This window comes from Salmo salar, chromosome ssa09 (assembly GCF_905237065.1).
Source record: "Salmo salar chromosome ssa09, Ssal_v3.1, whole genome shotgun sequence".
Taxonomy (NCBI): domain Eukaryota; kingdom Metazoa; phylum Chordata; class Actinopteri; order Salmoniformes; family Salmonidae; genus Salmo; species Salmo salar.
The window spans coordinates 25,600,668-25,627,710 of NC_059450.1; the positions used below are offsets into that span (position 1 = coordinate 25,600,668).

The 27,043-nt window shown below is 41.2% G+C and overlaps 1 protein-coding gene across 1 annotated transcript in view; it reads right to left on the minus strand.

The window, feature by feature from the left end:
- LOC106610939 (leucine-rich repeat and immunoglobulin-like domain-containing nogo receptor-interacting protein 2) overlaps positions 1-22,678 on the minus strand; it is a 32,950-nt gene extending 10,272 nt beyond the window's left edge. The window contains exon 1 of the mRNA XM_014210626.2: positions 22,083-22,678. The gene's annotated coding sequence lies outside the window, so the exon portion shown is untranslated. The remainder of the gene's footprint in view (positions 1-22,082) is intronic.
- Positions 22,679-27,043: the final 4,365 nt, after the last annotated feature.

A 27,043-nucleotide genomic window follows, 5' to 3' on the forward strand; every position in this document is an offset into this window, starting at 1 on the left:
GCTGGAGGGTATTTATTAGACCCATGTTCTGCCTTGCGTGATGTATCTACAGTTCTGGCCTCAAAGATATGCAGCAATGTGGTATCATCATACACAGTGGGGCGACTTCCTGCTTACAATAATACAATTTAAATCTGATAAGACTGACACTGTTAGCTCTTCCCATTTTGGACATGCCTCAAGAGAGGATGCAAATCTGGAAAAGCCAATAGCAACCATCTTGGCAGATTTGAAGTTTGTTTTTGTTCATCCCATTCAGTGGTGGAAAAAGTACCCAATTGTCATACTTGAGTAAAAGTAAAGATACCTTAATAGAAAATGACTTAAGTAAAAGGGAAAGTCACCCAGTAAAATCCAACTTGAGTAAAAGTCTAAAAGTATTTGGCTTTAAATATACTTACGTATCAAAAGTTAAAGTAAAAGTATAAATCATTTCACATTCCTTATATTAAGCAAACTAGACTGCACCATTTTCTGTTTTGTTTAATTTACAGGGACATGCTCCAACACTCAGACATAATTTACAAACAAAGCATGTGTTTAGTGAGTCCGCCAGATCAACGGCAGTAGGGATGACCAGGATGCTCTCTTGATAAGTATGTGAATTTGACCATTTTCCGGTCCTGCTAAGCATTCAAAATGTAACAAGTACTTTTGGGTTTCAGGGAAAATGTATGGAGTAAAAAGTACATCATTTTCTTTAGGAATGTAGTGAAATAAAAATATATATAGTTAAGTAAAGATACCCCAAAAAAACGACTTAATTAGTACTTTCAAGTATTTTTACTTAAGAACTTTACGCCACTGATCCCATGAATGATGTCATATCGCTAAGTCTATCTTTGACTCAGTAAAACTGAGGTCCAATATATAGCTCTAGTCTCAATTGTAGCTATGAACAGCTTTCCTAGTTGGTTACCTCTGGCTTTTGCTATAATTTCAAAAAATAAAATGTATTTGCCTTAAACAATTATTGTGGCCATGTACTGCAGAGCACACAATATTTATACAACAGTACTGTCTCTTAATATTAAGTTAAGCCCAATGGTTCCATTTAGTTAATTTCCTACCATAATAGTGGCATGTGTAATGAGATTATTGCACATGAGTGAGTTCACATGTATGCATTTTAGCGCAGCGACGTGAGCACAACCCATAACATGTTCTGCATGATAACACACATTTGCCTGGCTGACGGAGTGAGACATCATTGGGCTAGACACAATAATTGCTCGACATAATATTTTGTATTCACCTACTGTAGAATAGATTAAACATATGTGTGTGCAGAATAACTGCACATGTTTACTTACCAATTACTGAGTACTTAGATAGGTCATTTAACAACTGTTTAGAAGACTGGAACTTATTATTCATGCACTATACACGGAGTATACAAAACATTTCCATGTGATAGACTAACCAGGTGAATGCAGGTGAAAGCTATGATCCCTTATTGATGTCACTTGGTAAATCCACTTCAATCAGTGTAGATGACAGGTTAAAGAAGGATTTTTAAGCCTTGAGACAATTGAAACATGGATTGTGTATATGTACAATTCATTGGGTGAATGGGCCAGACAAAAGATTTAAGTGCCTTTGAACAGGGTATGTTAGTGGGTGCCAGATGCACCTGTTTGTGTCAAGAACTGCAACAATGCTGGGTTTTTCACACTCAACAGTTTCCAGCGTGAATCAAGAATGGTCCACCACCCAAAGGACATCCAGCCAACATGACACAACTGTGGGAAGCATTGGAGTCAACATGGGCCAGCATCCCTGTGGAACGCTTTCAACACCTTGTAGAGTCCATGCTCGAAGAATCGAGGCAGTTCTAAGGGCAAAAGGGGGGGGGTCCTAATGTTTGGTATACTCAGTGTATATTCTGCAGAGACAATGTAAGCATAAAAACCCTGATTTATACAGTTATTTATATACCAACTGTATGTGATATATATATATATATATATATATATATATATATATATATACACATACAGTTGGTATATATATATATATATATATATATATACATATAAGTCGGATGTTTACATACACCTTAGCCAAATACATTTAAACTCAGTTTTCACCATTCCTGACATTTAATCCTGGTAAACATTCCATCTTAGGTCAGGTAGGATCATAAAAGTATAAATAAAAGTAGAGAGAATGATTTATTTCAGCTTTTATATCTTTCATCACATTCCCTGTGGGTCAGAAGTTTACATACACCCAATTAGTATTTGGAAGCTTTAACTTCCTGACTGATGTCTTGAGATGTTGCTTCAATATATCCACATAAATTTCCTTCCTCATGATGCCATCTATTTTGTAAAGTGCACCAGTCCCTCCTGCAGCAAAGCACAACCCACAACATGATGCTGCCACCCCCGTGCTTCACGTTTGGGATGGTGTTCTTCGGCTTGCAAGCCTCCCCTTTTTCCTCCAAACATAACGATGGTCATTATGGCCAAACAGTTCTATTTTTGTTTCATCAGACCAGAGGACATTTCTCCAAAAAGTACGATCTTTGTCCCCATGTGCAGTTGCAAACCCTGGTGCAAACACCGGGGTCTCACTGCGGTGGCAATCTGCGTTCTTCTTTTGGCGCGTCACGGCCTGCTGAAGGTGGACACGGACGGTTTCCCATGTCTCCTCCGCGCGCCTGAGCCAGTCGTCCACTGCAGGAACCTCGGTCTGACTCTGATGCCAAGGGGCCAAAACCAGGTGGTACCCCAGAACGCACTGGATGGGAGAGAGGTTAGTGGAGGAGTGGCGGAGCGAGTTCTGGGCCATCTCGGCCCAGGGCACGAACGCCGCCCACTCCCCCGGCCCGTCCTGGCTATAGGACCACAGAAACCTACACACATCCTGGTTCACTCTCTCCACCTGCCCATTACTCTCGGGGTGAAACCCTGAAGTAAGGCTGATCGAGAGCCCCAGATGTTCCATGAATGCCTTCCGGACCCTAGACGTGAACTGGGGACCCCGATCAGACACTATATCCTCAGGCACCCCGTAATGCCAGAAGACGTGTGTAAACAAGGCCTCCGCAGTCTGTAGGGCCGTAGGGAGACTGGGCAATGGGAGGAGACGGCAGGACTTAGAAAACCGATCCACAGCAACCAGGATCGTGGTGTTAGGGAGGAAGATCCGTCAGGAAGTCCACCGACAGGTGCGACCACGGCCGTTGTGGAACGGGTAAGGGTTGTAACTTCCCTCTCTCCACATGGCGTTGGCCCACTCCAGGGCTTTCCCAGTGAGGCACGAGACGAGGGCGGACACCCTCTCACGGCCCGACGAAGCCGGGTGGACGGTGGCCAGGTATAGGTCCAGTTGTAGAAGGAACCCCTGGCAGTTCGCAGCCTTCCCATCGTATTCCTGGGGCAGGGAGAGACGAATCCCACTTGGACCAGGATGAAGAGGGTCGCTCAGTGGAGACCCCGGTTGTGCTGGTGGAGGCGCTGGAAGAACTCCCTGTCTCTCCCAGCGGTCCATTGTCTGGGCAACGCGGTCCATGGCGGTGCCAAGATGTTGGAGCATTGCTGCGTGCTCCCGGACGCACTCCTCCACCCCTATAACCGGGGTACCTGCTCCTGCTGACTCCATAGTATTGGTCTGTAATTCTGTAATGCGATGCTACGGGCGACAGAGAAGTCAGGCGCAGGAGAGCGGAAACTGATTTACAACGGTTGTGTTTAATAACCATAAACCACCGTCAACAGAATAATACAATAAATGGGTCAAACAAAACCCAGTAACTACCAGCATACCGTGCACAAGCACTACAACAAACAATTACGGACAAGGACATGGACATGGGGGGGGAACAGAGGGTTAAATACACAACATGTAATTGATGGAATTGGAACCAGGTGTGATGGAAGACAAGACAAAACCAATGGAAAATGAAAAATGGATCGGCGATGGCTAGAAGGCCGGTGACGTTGACTGCCGAACGCCGCCCGAACAAGGAGAGGGACCAACTTCGGCGGAAGTCGTGACACGTTTGACATTCTTAAAATAAAGTGGTGATCCTAACTGACCTAAGACAGAGAATTTTTACTAGGATTAAATGTCAGGAATTGTGAAAAACTGAGTTTAAATTTATTTGGCTAAGGTGTATGTAATCTTCCGACTTCAACTATATATAGGTACTTTGCTTGTGTGCATATGAGACCACATTTCAGGCATACTGTAATTTTTGCTTCGGAAATTGCAAACATCAATTTAAATGTCCTGCAGAGTGCACAATTATGTAACTAAACAAAAAAAAGACTATACTATGGAACAAAGATAAATTATATAAAGAAGCTCTGGAGTACTTTAAATGAATTCTAGGCAAGAATGCAAACTCAGCTCCATCTTTCAGAGGCAGATGGCTTGTTCATAACAAAACCCTTTGATATTGCCAACCACTTTAATCACTTTTTTGTTGACAAGATTAGCAAACTTAGGTATGACATGCAGAAAACAAAATGTTGAGAGTTAATATTCATGCATAATGAACCAAATAATGAAAGACAAGCACTGTAGTTTTGAGTTCCACAAAGTGGGTGTGGAAGAGGTGAATTTATTTTTGCTATCTATAAATAAGGACTAATCGACAACCTGGATGGTAAATTTCTGAGGTTGGTAGCAGAATACATTGTGACTCCTGTTTGCCACATCTTCAATTTAAGCCTAGAAGACATGGAGGGAGGCAAAGGTCTTTCCAGTACCCAAGAATAGCAGAGCATGTTTCATGTGGACCCCAGGAAGAGAAGCTGATGCTTTTGTAGCGGCTAATGGGGATCCTAATAAATACCAAATGTCATCCCGGTTATCATAGCGCTGCTGAGATTTTACAGTTAATCTGTACGCTTCTGTGCTAATTAGTGCTTGTGCATTCGCAACAATTAAACAGCTCCTTTCTGCAACACTGGACCTGCCTGCTCTCAAGCATTGTGTTGTAGAACAATCAACTCAACAGCCTCTCTCTCTCCTACAGCCCTGTAGAATATACAAGGTCTGTTGCAGACGGCTTATAAGTTTTTCGATTCAAAAACACAAAGCAAATATTTGTCTGTTGTTGTTTTCTTGAGTGGATGGGTGAATAAGGGTTTTGAGCAAATTTCCTTAAAAGGGAACTTCATGCTCAAAAGCAAGCAATGCATTAAACAGACATAAGCACTGCAAAAGTGCTCAGGGATGCTTAGTCTACCAGCACATGTTGACATGGGGTATACTGTGACATAACCACCTGTATTACTTGATGCAAGTAATTATGTCATGCAGTAGATCATACAGGGAGCTTGCACGATAGTTTTGCTATTTGTATTCTCTCCAGAGAGCGATTATGATAATTATAAAATAAACCAGGCTGTGTGTAATGTATGGTTGGAAAGATTGTGTTTTTTCTTAGGGTCCAGCAACAGGAAAATAAAACATTTTCCATGGTGTGTCGACTGGCATTACATTTTTCCCACCGATCTTGTCCGGATGTTCTGTTGAATGCCAGATTTATTTCCTTGTTTGTAAATCAAGTGTGACTTGAAGGACACTGCGTATTAGGTTTCGCTCTAATTTTAGTCTCAGATGGTAGAACTCATCCATTTTTCATGGTGTATACCGCCACTGTTTCATAGAGCCCACTTTCTTTCTAACCCACTTGAGGCTCTTCTTAAAAAAGACTCACACCAAAAGTTTTTCCACCTTTCTATATAAAACACAGAGTATTGATTCATACACTGTTAACAGAGCTATGTAGCATGACACAGCACTATAAAGGATGTAAAAGTCCTAACATGATGGTTAACTTTTATGAATATTGCCATTTGCAGCCTGAAACAGCAGTGAAATGTGGTAATATTTTGCCTTCTTAAAGGCTTTGTGTCTGCAACTGTCAACATAAACTGACACAGAAAGATGACAGAAAGGGACCATTTCAAAGGTTAAGTGTCAGCCTCTATCCAGAGGCCATAACAAATAAAACAACTATTTAATAAAGTGCACTCTCTCCTTGTTGTAAACATTTTATGGTTCCCACAAATCTCTGGGGAAACATTTGTAATGCCCACGTGGAAGGATGTTGCAGTTATGTGGTGCCATATACCATATTGATCCAAAATATTGACCACCCAAGTTCTCGGTTATGAGATTCAACAGTGGATTTCAGAGTAAATGAGAACAAGGGAAGCTTGCCAGAGCCGTAAAACAGCGGGAAATATGTCATGGCTTGTTCATCCAATATTCATTGTTCCAACTCCTCATCCGGGTTCCTTTTTTTCACAAATTTTATTCAAATGTTACCATGCATCTGCAAAAAAGATAGCTCAGATGTGCGAGTGCCTTTCGAATTTCCAACTCGTCATAAATGTAAAATGCCTGGCTGTGAATGTCTTGAGTGCAGTGATTCCACAAACCAAGTTATATTTGTATATCAAAATATGACTCTCTGATGGTGAATGTGTCACGACCTCCGCCGGAGTCGGTCCCTCTCCTTGTTGGAGCGGCGCTCGGCGGTCGACGTCACCGGCCTTCTAGCCATCGCCGATCCACTTTTCATTTTCCATTTGTTTTGTCTTTGTTTTCTACACACCTGGTTTCAATTCCCCCATTACATGTTCATTATTTAACCCTCTGGTTTCCCCCATGTTTGTGTGTGTGTTTGTTCTATTGTTCAGGCGGTTACTGACGGCTGGTATTTTGTTGCCGGGTTTTGTTATTACGCCCGTTTATTTCGTGGTACCGGTATTTTTCCCGCACCGTAGTATTGTGTTTATACTGGTGTTATCCTGTATTAAATATCTTGTCCATGCATCTCAGCTCTCCTGCGCCTGACTCCTTTCACCAGTTACCCACAGCCTTGACATAATGTAGATTGAATGAATCTATGAATGAATAAATAATGACATCCATTAAATGCATTATTCCATGTAGTCTATTTCACTGTCATGAAGGCTTGAAAAAGCTATTTCAGCACGTCATTCATGTAAAATCCATGGATATTTACATTTACGTCATTTAGCAGACGCTCTTATCCAGAGCGACTTACAAATTGGTGCATTCACCTTATGATATTCATCTTTTGATCAAAATGTTGGATTGAGATTCATTGAAGTTCCAATGCAGCTGTTTTTATCTCAATATTAAATCATTTCTGGTAACAATGAAGTACCTTACTGTGATTATTTTAAATCAAAATGGTCAAAAATAAACAAAAATAGCTTAGTAAAGAGCATGTCTGGGAGTGGTCTGAGTGGGTGGTGGAAAACTGAAAACTAGCTGTTATTGGCAGAAAGGTTTGGAACTCTCTTTCTTATTGGTCTATTAACTAATTTACTGCCTGGTGATGTCACCAGGCAGGCCAAAACCATCCTAACAAAACAGGCTGATATTTCAGGCAGTCTTTTCAAACAGCTCTAATGGCATTATCATAATTTTCACAGTATTATTCCAAACTCATAGTGTGGAAATATGTATAAAAACACAGGAAAATAAAAATTTTGACTGCACTGGGCCATTCAAGCATTACTTTTCACCTGAAAGAACTACAGAAGATGCTGACAACCCTCCTTTGAATTGTCACAATGGCTACCAGATAACAACAGGAAGTCCTTTGGAGCGACTGGCCCTGCTTCCCGGCATGCTCTTGTTTTATTCCTGAAGAGCCAGTTAGCATCCCTTCCTCTTCCATCAGACTCATGCCAAGGGATTAAGCAGTCCTCACTGGCACTGAATCATATCAAAGGATTAACACTCTCCCGTCATCAAATCATACCAAGGGATTAGCAGGTTATACTGTTAGTCACAGAATTTGTCCTGACTGGCTTCCATTATTCTCTGTGTGAAAACCACATGGAGTGGAGAAAGACCACCGCTTCTGTCATTTCTCTGTCACTGCTTGGCAGGGTAATACACAACTTTAAGATAAATGTTTCAGTTCCACTTCACTTGAAGTGGATGAATGCCCACAATATTCTGTAAAGCTGTTATGGAACTTGGCACTAGGATTTAGCCTTACTGTATGTTATTGGCCTACAGGTGTGACTGATGTAAAACTGAAGCAAGACGTTTAAATAAAGAATCCCTAAACTCTTTTCCAGGGTTGGGGAGTAACGGATTACATGTAAGGGATTACAAAAAAACGGTAGCTGTAATCCGTTACCCACCAAAATATTGTAATCAGATTACAGATACTTTTGAAAGACTTGATTACTCCGATGATTACTTTTAAATTCAGAAAGGATGTTTGCGGGAAAAAAAAATCTGACACTTCTCTGTTCTCAATGACATTCAAATCAGCATTGAAAAAAGCTGCAAGTTTAGATTTGTCCACCTGAGCAAGTTTGACCACAAGTCAGATAACACTATGATGACACACCAAATGTGTTTGATGGATCGCGGGAAAATAGATTTGTAGGCTCCAGTCCAAACTATGTCTTCCAATGGTGCGACTGCTGTCGGCATCCAAAGATTATCCAACTTGAATAAACACTTGAAGTTAAGGATGACACAGTGGTGTAGTCTACGGCGATATGGCCATCACTTATTATTGATATCTACATAGCGCATTGATGTGAATCACACTGCTGCTCTCTAATTTAGCTATTTGCACCTTACGGATTGTGGATGGCTGTCCACACATCTAAATATGTATTTGAGCCCAATAATGGTTGAATTCAAGAAGTTTAAGCTGCCTATCAATCATTGTTTTTGAAACCAGTGGACAGCCAGTGAACAATGCACTCTTGCAACAGCTGCATAGTGCGGATGCCAACCTATGGAATAAAAGTGAGGCTTTTATTAATCAATCTAATTAATGCTGATAAAAAAAATCCATAGGCCTAATGGATACATGCTAAAACTCGCACACTTTTGATGGATTTAAAAGCGGCAATCTGTAGTTGCTACATCCATTTTTGGATTAATAAATTATAAATATAGTACCAGTTAAACGTTTAGACACAGCTACTCACTCCAGGCTTTTTCTTCATTTTTTACTATTTTCTACATTGTAGGATAATAGTGGACATGAAATAACACATATGGAATCATGTAGTAACCAAAAAAGTGTTAAACAAATCAAAATATATTGTATATCTGTGATTCTTCAAACTAGCTACCCTTTGCCTTGATGACAGCTTTGCATACGCTTGGCATTCTCTCAACCAGCTTCCTGAGGTGGTCACCTGGAATGCATTTCAATTAACAGGTGTGCATTGTTAAAAGTTAATTTGTGGAATTTCTTTCCCTAAATGTGTATGAGCCAATCACTTGTGTTGTGACAAGGTAGGGTTGGTAAACAGAAGATAGCCCTATTTTGGAAAAGACCAAGTCCATATTATGGCAAGATCAGCTCAAATAAGCAAAGAGAAATGACAGTCCATCATTACTTCAAGACATGAAGGTCAGTCAACATCTCAACATCAACTGTTCATCGGAGAATGGGTGAATCAGGCATTCATGGTCGAATCGCTGCAAAGAAACATATTTTTTCTTCAAGTAAAGTCGCAAAAACCCTTGAATGAGTAGGTGTCCACACTTTTGACTGATACTGTATATCCATTGATTCTTGAAGAAATTAACTTCTAAATGCCTCATGAGTTTAGTTCAACTGTCACACTCCATGAGAACCCAAAATATAAGCTTGTTTTACTCCCATGTTTGTAAACATTGTAAATGTAAACACTGTATAGCCTCATAACATGGTTAAAACAATTTTGATATCTTGGATGGTCAGTCCATTAATAGCTGTCTATTAATCTGAGAGTGGTTACATTTCTCCAGGCCCATCACTCAGCTTTTACCAAAACAGAGGCGGGGTGTCCATTTTGTGATTGTTTCATCTGTGGATTTGCCCTTTAAACAGCTGCATATTATCAAGATGTCAAAGTGTCACTAACAAAAAGGTAAACAATAGGCCTATAGCAAATGCAGCATATGGCATTCATTTTTCAATGTAAATAGGACTTTGAGGTCATGCTCAAAGCATGGCATTCCATGAGCACAGCATTTATTTTTCAACTCAATGAGCCCAATCAGTCCTCCATGACAACAAAATCATAAACGACAGAGTATGACTGGCTAATAAGTCCTTAGTTTTGGGGTTATGCTCAGGTAAAACAATTTGACTAATCTATATTTATATATTTCCAAGTCCTATTCTTGAAGATCAAGGGGCATAACATTTATTGGAATGAGTGGAATTCTGACAGACTTTGGTTTTTAATGTAAAGATAATTTAATCATATTATTATATGTAGTAGAAAGCGATGGGTTAGAAGACACCTACATAACCAACCCATAAAGTAAAATGTAACATCCATATATGGCCAGCTATGTAAACTTTTACTTTGATTTATCCTGTACTAGATGTTGTTTAATTGGTAACATACATTTTTGTCTTCTTCTAATGCCTCTCAAGGGGAAAGAAATTACGGAGTTTGGGTAATCCAAAGTTACATTACTGATTACAATTTTGGACAGGTAACCTGTAACTAACAGATTACATTTAGAAAGTAACCTACCCAACTCTGCCCTTTTCAACCTATTGTGCCAACCTGAATCATAACAGTTCTGGCTCAGATCTGATCTTTTCATATTGTCCTTTCTCTTATGCTTTCATAAACTATTACTGCATCTGACTGTCACTGTAAATGTGTGCCTTAAGCTAAAGAAAAAACACCAATTACCAAAGATCCAGATTTCTACCAGCAAGCCAGAAAACAAGCCTTGTTTCACTGTGCCTGAAAAATAACTGTTTGCTTTACAGTGAGTGCGTCTGTTTCATTTACTGTAATATGATCAAATTACTATGCCTTGTTGCTTGCCAAATATATCTGGTATTCACAAGATGTAGATTTGCATGGTAAATAGGATTCATAAAAATATAATAAGCATTAACTGTGGTAGCCATCTCGTTCGCCATGTACAGTATTTGTAGTCATGTTATAAAGTAATCTAGCGCCTAATTAGTTCCTCCTGATTAAGTTTTGGAAGATGGTAAATTAAGTCACCTAGTGATTATTCAAAAAGTTGGCTAGGGTCTGTTATGAGTTCTATCACGTTGGTCGTCTTTTGCAATGACTCAGTCATCTCTCTCTCTCTCCACAGAATTGTGTTTAATGCGAATGATCCAAGAATAAAAATGTTAAGAGGTGTGAAAGAAAAGGGATTGAGATGTGACAAGCACAGTTGTTATACGGCACCAGCTGCCATGACCATCATCTGTCATCTATTATGTAATTATTATGACAGTGTTATGTGGGCTTTATGACCCCCAAATAAAGTGTTTTGATACATTAAAATAAAGCGTTTTTTTCTGTTTTTCTATTCGTCTTTTTTTCTAAACCACTACCAGCCCCAAGTTAAGTATAATTTACAAGTAAAGTGAACTATCCCTTTAAGGGTGTGCTGGGCACTATAAACCTTTAGATTGGGGAAAAGTCACACAACACTGCAGTGGATACATATTAGCATACCAGCATCTGATTAATCCCCAAAGCAGCTGACAATCCAAGTGACAAGGAATGCTAACACATTTCACAAGAATAGGGAAAAGTAACACACTTGCAACACTCCCTCTTCAAATTCTCACTGTCTCAACAGTGGCTTCCAGCTCACTCTGCTCATTACTGCAATGCAATGCTCATAAATGTGTTCTGCCAAAACTCCCTCTCAAAGCCTTCTCCCTGTACTTGCTTGTCAAATACTCACTTTCCACAGATTTACTCTACCCCACTGTCCCCAAAACTCGTTCTCTCTCCCAACAGTAACTCTGAATTCAGTCAACACTCCAAATATTTCATTTTCTCATCATTTTTTTCCTCTCATCTCTCTCCAGTATTCCATGGACCCAAATTTTACCTCAGATTAATCAGCTTGGAGAATAATGAGAAACATTGAATATTTATTCTGTTTGCAGAGAGTTTGGGGGGAAAACCTCTCTCGGGCAGCACCTATATAACAGTAAACGGTGGTGATGTGCAACAGGGACCTTGCCTCTGGGCAAAAAGTGGTCAAATTTGTTTCCGTGTTATTACAACTTACTTTATCAACCTAATCGCATTGCATCAACGTAGCTAGTTCAGTGAATTTACGTGGAGTTTGTCTAATTTTTATATCAACAACAAGTCAACAATAGGATTTCAAGGGTTGGTTTATAATGTATTCATCGTTACATACAGGTGGTTTAAAGAAACGTTATTTCCTGATATGGCCCTTGGATCAAATAAACAGCAAGTAAAATGAAATAGGTCACAGGGATTATAGGGCATGAAAAGTCTCTGGAACAGACTAGTGTCGTCATTCTTTAAAAAAAAACACAGAAGCTGCAGATTTGCCTGTCATCCACCCACACAGCCCATGGCAAGGACTGTACTCTTGGACTTCATGTCATGCCAGGCCAGTGAGTTCGCTCAAAAAATGCTGTTGAGTAAAACTCGCAAGCTATGAAGGTCAAAATCTTGATTTGAAATGTAGGTTATTGCCTGTAGAGCTGTCATGAATGACATAATGCCTGTCATACTGTTGCCAAACAAGCACTTGGTATGTGTGCAACCACCACAGCACAGCAGGTAAATTCTGTTGGCACTGCAGTTAGCTTCCTGCCTCGGGAACTTAATGTTGCCGGTTGGGTAACCAACAACTTACATAATTTGCTTCAATGTGAAGTTGAATAACAACCTACACAACACTGCCTGTATAGCTAACTCTGTCTTTCCTTGCCAAGCCATGCATGTTACTTAGGCGTGACAGGGAACAAATATGGCTGGGAGGAGTTCGCCAAAGCCCAAACAGATTTGGACCACCATGCTATAAAGGAATGGGTTCAAGTTGAAATTTTATGAGAAAATTCTAGAACTTGGGAAATCATGACTTCTGGAAGCACCCTCCAGAACATACAGTGCCTTCAGAAAGTATTTACACCCCTTGAGATGTTTTGTCACTGGCCTACACACAATATCCCATAATATCAAAGTTGAATTATGTTTTTTGAAATGTTTACAAATTAATTAAAAATGGAAAGCTGAAATGTCTTCAGTCATTAAGTATTCAACCCCTTTGATAGGGCAAGCCTAAATAAGTAAAGGAGTAAAAATTTGCTTAACAGGTCACATAAGTTGCATGGACATTTTTTAATGACTACCTCATCTCTGTACCACTCACATACAGATAATTGTAAGTCCCTCAGTCAAGCGTTGAATTTCAAACACAGATTACAACCACAAAGACCAGGGAGGTTTTCCAATGCCTCGCAAAGAAGGGCACCTATTGATGTATATATAAACATTTAAAAAAGCATACATTGAATATCCCTTTGAGCATGGTGAAGTTATTAATTACACTTTGGATGGTGTAATCAATACACCCAGTCACTACAAAGATACAGGCCTCCTTCCCAACTCAGTTGCCAGAGAAGAAGGAAACCGCTCAGGGATTTCACCATGAAGCCAATGGTGGCTTTAAAACCGTTAGAGTTTAATGGCTGTGATAGGAGAAAAATGAGGATGGATCAGCAACATTGTACTTAGTCCACAATACTAACCTAAATGACAGAGTGAAAAGAAGGAAGCCTGTACATAATACAAATATTCCAAAACATGCATCCTATTTGCAACAAGGCACTAAAGTAATTCTGCAAAAATGTGGCAAAGTAATACACTTTTTGTGCTGAATACAAAGTGTTATGTTTGGGTTAAATCCAAACACAACACATTACTAAGTACAACTCTCCATATTTTCAAGCAAGGTGCTGGCTGCATCATGTTATGGTCATGTTTGTAATCATTAAGGACTGGGGAGACTTTCAGGATAAAAAAATATCGTAATGGAAAATCCTAGAGGAAAACCTGGTTCAGTCTGCTTTCCAACAGGCACTGGGAGATGAATTCACCTTTCAGCAGGACAATAACCTACAACACAAGGCCAAATCTACACTGGAGTTGCTTTCCAAGAACACAGTGAATGTTCCTGAGTGGCCGAGTTACAGTTTTGACTTAAATCTGCTTGAACATCTATGGCAAGACCTGAAAATGGTTGTAGTAGCAATGATCAACAACCAATTTGACAGAGCTTGAAGAATTTTAAAAATAATAAAATGGGAAAATGTTGCACAATCCAGGTGTGGAAAGCTCTTACAGACTTACCCAGAAAGACTCACGGCTGTAATCACTGCCAATGGTGATTCTAACATGTATTGACTTAGGGTTGAATAATTATCTAATAAAGATACAGTACCAGCCAAAAGTTTGGACACACCTACTCATTCAGGGTTTTTTATTTATTTTTACTATTTTCTACATTGTAGAATAATAGTGAAGACATCAAAACAAAAACTTACACCTATGGAATCATGTAGTAACCAAAAAAGTGTTAAACAAATCAAAATATATTTTAGGTTCTTTGAAGTAGCCACCCTTTGCCTTGATAACAGCTTTGCACACTCTTGGCATTCTCTCAACCAGCCTTACCTGGAATGCTTTTCCATCAGTAGTGGTTTCTTTGCAGCAATTCGACCATGAAGGCCTGATTCACGCAGTCTCCTCTGAACAGCTTATGTTGAGATGTGTGTTACTTGAACTCTGTGAAGCATTTATTTAGGCTGCAATTTCTGAGGCTGGTAACTCTAATGAACTTATCCCCTGCAGCAAAGGTAGCTCTGGGTCTTCCTTTCCTGTGGCGGTCCTCATATACTCGGAAGCGGTGGTTGGTGTGCAGGCCTTTGAAGTCCGACCAGGAGGCCGCTCCGTTTAGCTCTTCTGCGGCGACGTTGTTTTGGGTCTGCTTCTGGGATTAGATCCATTGTCCTGGGTGGTGGTCTGAACAAAGGATCCGCTTTGGGAAAGTCGTATTCCTGGTCATAATGTTGGTAAGTTGACGTCGCTCTTATATCCAATAGCTCTTCCCAACTGTATGTATGTAATAACACGTAAGATTTTCTGAGCTAACAATGTAAGAAATAATACAGAAAAAAAAACAAGGATACTGCATAGTTTCCTAAGGACGAAGCGAGGCGACCATCTCTGTAAGCGCCATCTTGATGTCTTCACTATTATTCTACAATGTAGAAAATAGTAAAAATAAAATAAAAACCCTTGAATAAGTAACTTTTGACTGGTACTGTGTGTGTATATATATATATATATATATAAAATACAGTTGAAGTCGGAAGTTTACATACACCTTAGCCTAATACATTTAAACTCAGTTTTTCACAATTCCTGACATTTAATCCTAGTAAAAATGCCCTGTCTTAGGTCAGTTAGGATCACCACTTTATTTTAAGAATGTGAAATGTCAAAATAATAGTTACGAGAATGATTTATTTCAGTGGGTCAGAAGTTTACATACACTCAATTAGTATTTGGTATCATTGCCTTTAAATTGTTTAACTTGGGTCAAATGTTTCGGGTAGCCTTCTACAAGCTTCCCACAATAAGTTGGGTGAATTTTGGCCCATTCCTCATGACAGAGCTGGTGTAACCGAGTCAGGTTTGTAGGCCTCCTTGCCCGCACACGCTTTTTCAGTTCTGCCCACATATTTTCTATAGGGTTGAGGTCAGAGCTTTGTGATGGCCACTCCAATACCTTGATTTTGTTGTCCTTAAGCCATTTTGCCACAACTTTGGAAGTATGCTTGGGGTCATTGTCCATTTGGAAAATCCATTTGCGACCAAGCTTTAACTTCCTGACTGACGTCTTGAGATGTTGCTTCAATATATCCACATCATTTTCCACCCTCATGATGCCATCTATTTTGTGAAGTGCACCAGTCTCTCCTGCAGCAAAGCACCCCCACAACATGATGCTGCCACCCCCGTGCTTCACGGTTGGGATGGTGTTCTTCGGCTTGCAAGCCTCCCCCTTTTTCCTCCAAACATAACGATGGTTCTGGCCAAACAGTTCTATTTTTATTTCATCAGACCAGAGGAGATTTCTCCAAAAAGTACGATCTTTGTCCCTATGTGCAGTTGCAAACCTTAGTCTGGCTTTTTATTTACCCGTTTCCTCCAGCATCTTCACAAGGTCCTTTGCTGTTGCTCTGGGATTGATTTGCACTTTTCGCACCAAAGCACGTTCATCTCTAGGAAACAGAACGCGTCTCCTTCCTGACCGGTATGATGGCTGGGTGGTCCCATGGTGTTTATATTGCGTACTATTGTTTGTACAGATGAACGTGGTACCTTCAGGCGTTTGGAAATTGCTCCTAAGGATGAACCAGACTTGTGGAAGTCTACAATTTGTTTTCTGAGGTCTTGGCTGATTTCTTTTGATTTTCCCATGATGTCAAGCAAAGAGGCACTGAGTTTGAAGGTAGGCTTTAAAATACATCCACAGGTACTCCTCCAATTGTCTCAAATGATGTCAATTAGCCTCAAATGATGTCAATTAGCCTATCAGAAGCTTCTAAAGCCATGAAACCATTTTCTGGAATTTCAGTGAATTGTAAAGTGAAATAATCTGTCTGTAAACAATTGTTGGAAAAATTACTTGTGTCATTCACAAAGTAGATGTCCTAACCGACTTGCCAAAACTATAGTTTGTTAACAAGGAATTTGTGGAGTGGTTGAAAAATGAGTTTCAATGACTCCAACCTAAGTGTATGTAAACTTCAACTGTGTAAATATATATATATATTTTTTTACAAATGCTAGAATTTTTCTTCTACTTTGACATTAAAGTATTTTGTGTACATTGTTGTTCAAAAATGTACATATAAATACATTTTAATCCCACTTTGTAAAGTCAAGGGGTATGAATACTTTCTCAAGGCACACTGTATGTCACTTCATGAGCTCTTATACCATAACAATGACAAGTTGTTCTATAGAGGAGCATGAAGAAAAGTAAAACACATATCCTGTCTCACATCTCCAAGATATTGCTAGGTGATTTCAGTGTTGACAGTATTAAAATAGAACAACTCATGTACAAAAACACTAATACAAACAAGCTACAACGTGAAATCCCATTTATCCCATTCAGACCTTAGAGAGCTAAAACTACATCTCCCATAATGTAATGCTAGTATACGTCGCAGCTCAGCTAACCATCTGCATCACATAAAGACATGCTGAAAGTTACATGTTTCAATAGTCTCACTCCCTTATTACAATACCTAGAGCATTAAGCTTAGGATGCTTTATTTATTTAACGTTATGGACTTCTACACAGGAGTAATCTGCGACACATACCTTTCTCTCTCAGTGTTCTCAGACTGAGGAGACGGGAGCTACAGGTAGTACCAGGGTGTTAGTAGGTTATGTAAGCACCCAGATTAAATAAAATAAATGTAATTAAATAAAAACTGAAGATGTTAATATCATCCAGCTACTGTAGCTGCCTCCTTAACAGTAACAGGCAGTACCTGTAGCGCAACAAATGAAAATAGAAAACCAAAATTAAAGTACCTGGCGATCAGAGCGATCTGACTCCTTCTGTCATTCCTATTCGCGGGCTTGAGCCACTGACCCTTAACCTGGATGTTCTGTTTTGCGTTGTGTACTATTCTAATAATTTGAAGTTTTATGGAAGTGAAACTGAAATTGAACAAAAAAAAGACGAAATCTGTTTCTCTATTCCTCTCTTGCTTCTTCATTTTAGAAGAAATTAATTTATTCAAGACTATTACTGTCCTTCTTGCTCTTTGAGTCAACCACTCACCACATTTTATACACTGCAGTGCTAGGTAGCTGTAGCTCATGCTTTCAGTATGAGATTAATTCTCTGATCCTTTGATTTGGTGGACAACATGTCAGTTCATGCTGCAAGAGCTCTGATAGGTTGGAGGATGTCCTCCGGAAGTTGTCATAATTACTGTGTAAGTCTATGGAGGGGGTGAGAACGATGAGCCTTCTAGGTTTTGTATTGAAGTCAATGTACCCAGAAGAAGATGGAAGCTAGCGGTCTTCCAGCTACACCATGGTGCTACCCTACAGAGTGCTGTTGAGGCTACTGTAGACCTTCATTGCAAAACAGTGTGTTTTAATAAATTATTTTGGTGACGTGATTTTATTAAGCATAGTTTTATCTAAAAATAATAACTTTTTAAATGTTTCACCATTTACATTTTTCATGAAATTCACTGAGGAGGATGGTCCTCCTCTGAGCAGGGGCGAAAATCTGATATCAACTTTGGGGGGGACAATTACATGAAATTTTCTCAAGAGCAATTCCTGAGGGGGACACCAAAAGTAGTGCTGTAACACATAGCCTACATTGTAATATGGTAAATGTATATTGAGGAACCAAAGAAATAAGGTGTTTGCCGTACTCCTAACTACCGGTACCCAAAACTACAGCAATACCATTGCCTTTAACAAATCTTAGTTCAGTCACCAGTTTAAGTTGAGAGTGGGGGTATCCATGGCATTTTCCAATTATGTTCCTATTTTACAAGTAAAAAAAATGGAGAACCTTTCATAATGTTGCCAAACAAAGACTCAACAAACTTACCTGAGACTCCCTGTCTCTGCCAGTCTGTCCCTGCATATCTGTCCCCAACTCTGCTGTCTGTGTGCCATCTGTTGCCTGCTCTGCCTAATGACATCATTGTGAAACATTTCCATTAGAATTTCATTTCTTTCTTCTGAACATTTTATCAACTAGTCTTTGAGATATTAGGCTACTAGGGTTCTTACTATGCGTTTTGGTGTACTGAAAAATACTCTGATGTCCGTCTTTTATTTTTCTGCCATTTTTCTACCTGGCTGGCTACACACACACACACAGTGTGTAGGTTATTTACAGTAGGAGATGGGCTTCTATCATCTTATCTTTTATCATTCTATTTGGGCTTCGATCTAAAAGGTAGCTAGCAAATGTGAAACGGATTAAAATGACAAGAGTTGACAGCTGTATGAGTTCACCATTTACACAACATATGCTGCAACCTTTTGTAATTTTAATAGTTTGTTTCATATTGGCTGGCTTCCAACAATAGCTGAATTTGCAAAGCTAGCGAGCACCAATTCAGTTTCAGTGGTGTTTGCTATAATCTTTGCTACCCGGGTTAAATAAAATAAATAAATAAAAGTTCCCTTGCGACAATTTAGCTTTTGCAACGAGACCATTAAATATATTTAAGACAATGGTAGAAGAGAGTGTAGTTCTGTTCAGTTTGGACTTCAGTTTATCGCTAACCTTATCACAGGGATTTGAAGCACTAACTTACATCATCTGCATGCTGATCTCGGAATAAATTGACGATAGCACAGATTCCATCTTTGACGAGGCCACATAAATGGAAAAGGTACTAGCTAGCTTAATAGTTCATATTTGCGCGCTAGCTCTGCATATTCAGCTAGTGGGTGTGCGCGATTGACTGGATTAACCTCACGTCAGTTACGTTCATTGAGTGCCTTTCAGACAGTGGCTACAACCCCTCTGTTACCTTGCCAGTGGATCAAACCATTGTGAGGAAAAGGGTGGGGGGGTCGCAATCTTTTGAAACTTAAAAACGCGCTATTAAGTGTCTATAATCAGCACAATTGCTTTCATTGCGTATTATTAATATTATTTAAATTACATAGTTATGTTTCAGTGATATATTGGGGGGACAAATCATATTTTTCCCAGGATGGGGGGGTCGTGTCCCCCCCGCCCCCCCCGCGATTTCCGCCCCTGCCTCTGAGGAGCCTCCACTGGAATACACGTGTTGGTACATCTGACTTTTAATACAAACGGATGCAAACACCATCTGCCAAGTCCCTGACGAATGATCCATGTGGTGGGAAATATTAACATATTGAGCATAGGGAACATCTAGCAGTGGGGTTACAGCAACACCATCCTAGATGGGTTATTAAAAATGAAATAAGAGTAGGCCTACCGAGTGGTGCAGCAGTCTAAGGCACTGCATCGCAGTGCTAAAGGCATTACTACAGACCCGGGTTTATTCCCGGGTTGTGCCACAACCGGTTGTTGGCAGGGAGTCCCATAGGACAGCGTAAAATTGTCCCGGCGAGTCGTCCGGGTTAGGGAAGGGTTTGGCCGAGGGTGGGGGGCTTTACTGGGCTCATCGCGCTCTAGCAACTCCTTGTGTCGGCCAGGTGCCTGCAGGCTGACCCCGGTCGGCAGTTGAATGGTGTTTCCTCCGACACATTGGTGCGGCTGGCTTCCAGGTTAAGCTGGCAGGCGTTAAGGAGCATGGTTAGGCGGGTCATGTTTCGGAGGACGCATGACTCCACCTTCGCCACTCCCGAGGCCATTGTGGAGTTGCAGCGATAAGACAAGATTGAAAATTGGGGAGAAAATATAAACTTGAAATAAGAAATCTTAGTCTGTGAGCGGATTGCTCTGGTCCGCTCATGGCATAAGATTTAGCTCACTGGAAAGAATCTTCCATATTCAGTTGTGTGTGTATGTGTGTGTGTGTGTGTGTGTGTGTATGTGTGTTTCGGGGGTGGGTATTCTGTACCAATTCAGGTTTCGTGACAGTCCAACTGATGTCAGTGGCACTATGGGTAGCGTACCTGCCGGCCTTGCCCTTGTAAATCATCTGCACAAAAGTGTTTCTGAGTCAAACTATTTACCGCAGACAGGAGAACCTTGAGCTTGTTGAAAAGAACGCCTACGGAAGACTACATCTGCAATTCTAATTATCCCAGACTAAAGACACTACAGAGAAGCCTAGTCTCCCTGTCAGAACTACAAACCCAGTTGCCAATAACAACCAAACACCCCAGCTTCCCGCAGAGGAAGATGAGTGGCACAACTACTCCAGAGAACTGTGCCACGTAGCATGCCATCCATATTCACTGTACGAGAGAGGGAAATGCTTAAGTGTGTTGACAATCATCATTATTCTCATCGATCTGCCACTCCCTTGAATACAGCTCATATCCTTTCTCTGATGTGGCTGTCGACCTTTCTCAAAAGAAATCCTTTGCGAACTGCATCTCTTGAATAAATGGCTGCAAAGAGAGGAGCATGAAAACAATGAGAGAACAATATGGACCCCCCCCCATCCCCCCTCACAAGAGATAGTTCTTTGCTCCTCTCTGCTCCTCTCCGTCTCAGGGGAACAAACACACCCGACAGGTTGCTGTGGTAACGCCTCACATACACTCTCACATCCCTGCGCGGGCACTGCCTCTTTACTGGAAACTGGGCTCCTCTCCCCCTCCATTAGCAGCTCCAGCAGACACACAGAATAGACAGACAGCAGGTCCAGGCTGGAGACCTCTTCAGTAGCATAGTGCATTTATAATTCAGATGGACTCCTCATGTTGAAGGTCAGGGGAGATATGTATAAAGTTATTGGTTTCGCGAGCACTCATCCGCAGGGCTACGTCCACGATATCTTACCTTATCCACAAGCTTACAAAAGTGCGCTCATCCACTTGGAAGAAATACATACCCTCAGCTCACCTTGTCAGTACAGCTCAATAGATAAACGACAAGTCCCTGATCTATAAGTCTCATACATTCAGTTCACCTCTTCCGCAGTTCTCATCCATGACGTGTTTCATCATGTTTCTCAACAATACAGTACCCATCTACATAAGTCATCCCAGTTCCATTCATCCCATCCAGTTCATCTCATCCAGAGACCACAGTCATGTCGTCAACCTTATGCATACTTTATCCATTCATTTAATTTTCAATTGTATCCCCCACTATCACACACGCATATACATACACACACATACACTACCACGGATACATATCCACAAAACTCACCTCATCCACAGAGCTATCCGCTCGGTCAACCTCATCCACACTCCTCATCCACTGATAATCTCACACAGCCTCCACCTCATCGACTAATTTCAATTCACCCAGTTTCCTCTCGCCCCTATATCGCTCATCCACATACCCTATCCACAACAGAATAAGACTACGCCTTTTCAGGGGGTTTTCAAACAAGAGAATGATGAAATCTACTACTCTCTACTACTGCCTATACAGTATGCGCAAGAGAAGACAGACTTTTAAGGATCATGCCAGTGAAATTTTCCCTGTGTTAGAAATGTCAGTTACAGATTTGAAACAAGTGCAGTTGGTAAGAATTCTCCCCTCTGGAAAAAAAATACAATTCCTTAATAATATAGCATATTCTCAGTGACAGCTATAGTTTGTGTCTCAATTCTTACCTTAAAGTGCTGCTCCTCATTTCAAAATCCATATTTCAGATTAGCTCACAGCCAAGCTGACACTTACACGCACACACAATCTAACGCACACACACAGCCTCGGAGTGCCCGCTCAATCCTCTGTGTGTCCCCTCCAATCTGCCCTTCATGGAAACAATATCCTTTTATCTCCCTCTCTCTTTGATTACTGCGCATTTCATCCCCACATTCGCACTCCTCCTGCCTCCCACTGTTCTAATGAAGCATCTCGAAAGCCCTGTATGACACTGGACCAGGCGGGCGAATCTGGGGAGATGAACTGAGATGAGGCTGAGAGAGGCTCTTCACTAGTGTGAGCTCCTTTGTTGAGAAGTGGCAGCGGTTCAGTTATCCCCCTCGCTCTACTGATCCTCCCCCCCTCTTCACTCTACTCCTGCACATCACCTGTGAGCAGCCTTACCTCTGTGCTCTGAATGGGTGAAGAAAAACCTACAGTAGGGCTTTTACTCCTCCCCTCCCTCTTACATAGCCTCACTCTCTCTTAGCTTCTCTCTGACATCTGCTCAAACAGGTTTTTTACTCCTCTCCCTGGCTATCCCTTTCACCCCTTCCCATCTTGCTCTCTTCCATTCAATTTCTACTTTCTCTGACATCCTCCTCTAACTATATCTCTGGGGACAGTTGACTGGTATGTTCACAGTACAAAGAGGAGTCATGATTGCTGTGGAAATAGAGGGAGTAGGTAAGAGAGGGGTGGAAAGGCCGTGCTATTGATTCAGTTTGCTTCATTAGCATGTACAGTTGAAGTCGGAAGTTTAAATACACTTTAGCCAAAAACATTTAAACTCAGTTTTTCACAATTCCTGACATTTAATCCTAGTAAAAATTCCCTGTCTTAGGTCAGTTGGGATCACCACTTTATTTTAAGAATGTGAAATGTCAGAATAATAGATGTGAGAATGACTTGTTTAAGCTTTTATTTCTTTTTTCTTTATTTCTGTAACCGAGTCAGGTTTGTAGGCCTCCTTGCTCGCACACGCTTTTCAGTTCTGCCCACAAATGTTCTATAGGACTGAGGTCAGGGCTTTGTGATGGCCACTCCAATACCTTGATTTTGTTGTCCTTAAGCCATTTTGCCACAACTTTGAAAGTATGCTTGGGGTCATTGTCCATTTGGAAGATCCATTTGCGACCAAGCTTTAACTTCCTGACTGATGTCTTGAGATGTTGCTTCAACACAGCCACATCATTTTCGAGCCTCATGATGCCATCTATTTTGTGAAGTGCAACAGTACCTCCTGCAGCAAAGCACCCCCACAACATGATGCTGCCATCCCCGTGCTTCACGGTTGGGATGGTGTTCTTCGGCTTGCAAGCCTCCCCTTTTTCCTCCAAACATAATGATGGTCATTATGGCCAAACAGTTCTATTTTGTTTCATCAGACCAGAGGATATTTCTCAAAAAGTACGATCTTTGTCCCCATGTGCAGTTGCAAACCGTAGTCTGGCTTTTTTAATACGGTTTTGGAGCAGTGGTTTCTTCCTTGCTGAGCGGCCTTTCAGGTTATGTCGATATAAGACTTGTTTAACTGTGGATATAGATACATTTGTACCCGTTTCCTCCAGCATCTTCACAAGGTCCTTTGCTGTTGTTCTGGGATTGATTTTCGCACCAAAGTACATTCATCTTTAGGAGACAGAACGCGTCTCCTTCCTGACCGGTATGACGGCTGCGTGGTACCATGGTGTTTATACTTGCGTACAATTGTTTGTACAGATGATCGTGGTACCTTCAGCCATTTGGAAATTGCTCCCAAGGATGAACCAGACTTGTGGAGGTCTACAATTATTTTTCTGAAGTCTTGGCTGATTTCTTTTGATTTTCCCATGATGTTAAGCAAAGAGGCACTGAGTTTGAAGGTAGGCCTTGAAATACATCCACAGGTACACCTCCAATTGACTCAAATGATGTCAATTAACCTATCAGAAGCTTCTAAAGCCATGACATCATTTTCTGGAATTTTCCAAGCTGTTTAAAGGCACAGTCAACTTAGTGTGTGTAAACTTCTGACCCACTGGAATTGTGATAGTGAATTATAAGTAAAATAATCTGTCTGTAAACAATTGTTGGAAAAATTACTTGTGTCATGCACAAAGTACATTGCCAAAAACTACACTGCTCAAAAAAATAAAGGGAACACTTAAACAACACAATGTAACTCCAAGTCAATCACACTTCTGTGAAATCAAACTGTCCACTTAGGAAGCAACACTGATTGACAATACATTTCACATGCTGTTGTGCAAAATGGAATAGACAACAGGTGGAAATTATAGGCAATTAGCAAGACACCCCCAATAAAGGAGTGGTTCTGCAGGTGGTGACCACATACCACTTCTCAGTTCCTATGCTTCCTGGCTGATGTTTTGGTCACTTTTGAATGCTGGCGGTGCTTTCACTCTAGTGGTAGCATGAGACGGAGTCTACAACCCACACAAGTGGCTCAGGTAGTGCAGCTCATCCAGGATGGCACATCAATGCGAGCTGTGGCAAGAAGGTTTGCTGTGTCTGTCAGCGTAGTGTCCAGAGCATGGAGGTGCTACCAGGAGACAGGCCAGTACATCAGGAGACGTGGAGGAGGCCGTAGGAGGGCAACAACCCAGCAGCAGGACCGCTACCTCCGCCTTTGTGCAAGGAGGAGCAGGAGGAGCACTGCCAGAGCCCTGCAAAATGACCTCCAGCGGGCCACAAATGTGCATGTGTCTGCTCAAACGGTCAGAAACAGACTCCATGAGGGTGGTATGAGGGCCTGACGTCCACAGGTGGGGGTTGTGCTTACAGCCCAACACTGTGCAGGACGTTTAGCATTTGCCAGAGAACACCAAGATTGGCAATTTCGCCACTGGCGCCCTGTGTTCTTCACAGATGAAAGCAGGTTAACACTGAGCACATGTGACAGACGTGACAGAGTCTGGAGACGCCGTGGAGAACGTTCTGCTGCTTGCAACATCCTCCAGCATGACCGGTTTGGCGGTGGGTCAGTCATGGTGTGGGGTGGCATTTCTTTGGGGGGCCGCACAGCCCTCCATGTGCTCGCCAGAGGTAGCCTGACTGCCATTAGGTACTGAGATGAGATCCTCAGACCCCTTGTGAGACCATATGCTGGTGCGGTTGGCCCTGGGTTCCTCCTAATGCAAGACAATGCTAGACCTCATGTGGCTGGAGTGAGTCAGCAGTTCCTGCAAGTGGAAGGCATTGATGCTATGGACTGGCCCGCCCGTTCCCCAGACCTGAATCCAATTGAGCACATCTGGGACATCATGTCTCGCTCCATCCACCAACGCCACGTTGCACCACAGACTGTCCAGGAGTTGGCGGATGCTTTAGTCCAGGTCTGGGAGGAGATCCCTCAGGAGACCATCCGCCACCTATTCAGGATCATGCCCAGGCGTTGTAGGGAGATCATACAGGCACGTGGAGGCCACACACACTACTGAGCCTCATTTTGACTTGTTTTAAGGACATTACATCAAAGTTGGATCAGCCTATAGTGTGGTTTTCCACTCTAATTTTGAGTGTGACTCCAAATCCAGACCTCCATGGGTTGATAAATTGGATTTCCATTGATTATTTGTGTGTGATTTTGTTGTCAGCACATTCAACTATGTAAAGAAAAAAGTATTTAATAAGATTATTTCATTCATTCAGATCTAGGATGTGTTATTTTAGTGTTCCCTTTATTTTTTTGAGCAGTGTATAATTTGTTAACAAGACATTTGTGGAGTGGTTGAAAAACGAGTTTTAATGACTCCAACCTAAGTGTATGTAAACTTCTGACTTCAACTGTACCTGTGGCTTGAGCTTCTCTGTGGGTTAGCTACCCTACTGTAACTAGCTCTCTGCTTCTCCCTGAGGTGACAGACTGCCTTCGCTGCCTCCCTCCGAGCCAGCTGATACGGAGGGTTGAAAAGGGAGACCAAAATAGATGCAACATCCCACTGCCCTAGACTTAAGGGAATGGCAGAACTATGACATGACATCCATGCTGCCTTGTGAAGGAAGCATCATTTTAATTACACCATAATGTGCAGTGGGAAACATCTAAGCTATTCTATAATTCAGGAAAATGCATCGCATGCATGCTTTTCTATAAGTAGTGTATAACCTAAATTCTGTTGAGTAATTACATTTAAATACTTGATTTTTAAAAAAGTAAACATTTTTATCCCTACTGATTTGCAATTTTATACATAGCATACAATACCAATGCCGGTCTTCAATTAGCAGTTCAACAACAATGTACACTTCCATAAAATAACATTCATGCCACAACATAATAAGCAGTATAATTATATCCAGCTTTAATCAAGTCAGAGCACAAATCATCCATACAATTACATTACTGAACACTGCCCTGGTGTTGCCAGCCCCATGTTCAAACCAACTGAGCTATGACAGTTCTGGTATTACCCACAGTGTACTAGTGTTGCAGTCTAGTAATTATTCTAATAAACCTAAATGGTGAGCTCTAATCCCGATGGTCCCCATTAAGATGTAATTGCTCTGCAGATGTTAGGTATTTTCCCCCACACTTCTCTTCTTTTGGGTCAGCACCCTCTACCCAGAGCCATACACCTGCCTCTACCTATTGGACATAGTATATTTCCATTGTCACCTGTCTGCCCACTGTGCTGCCAGTTGGCATGAAAGATTAAATGGAAACTGTTAATTAATCAGTCTGTTATTTAGTAGTCTGGCGAATCGTAAACTGTGTGGATCAATACAAAAATAAAGAAATGTATAGAACTATCTCTGGGGATATGTGTCAGTCATTTACTTCCTTTGAGGAATCGTGGTCTTGTGGAGGATAGGCTAAGAGCTCTGTATTCACACATGTACAGGGCATTTGGAAAGTATTCAGACCACTTAACTTTTTTCCACATTGTTACAGCCTTATTCTAAATTTGCTACAATTATTTTC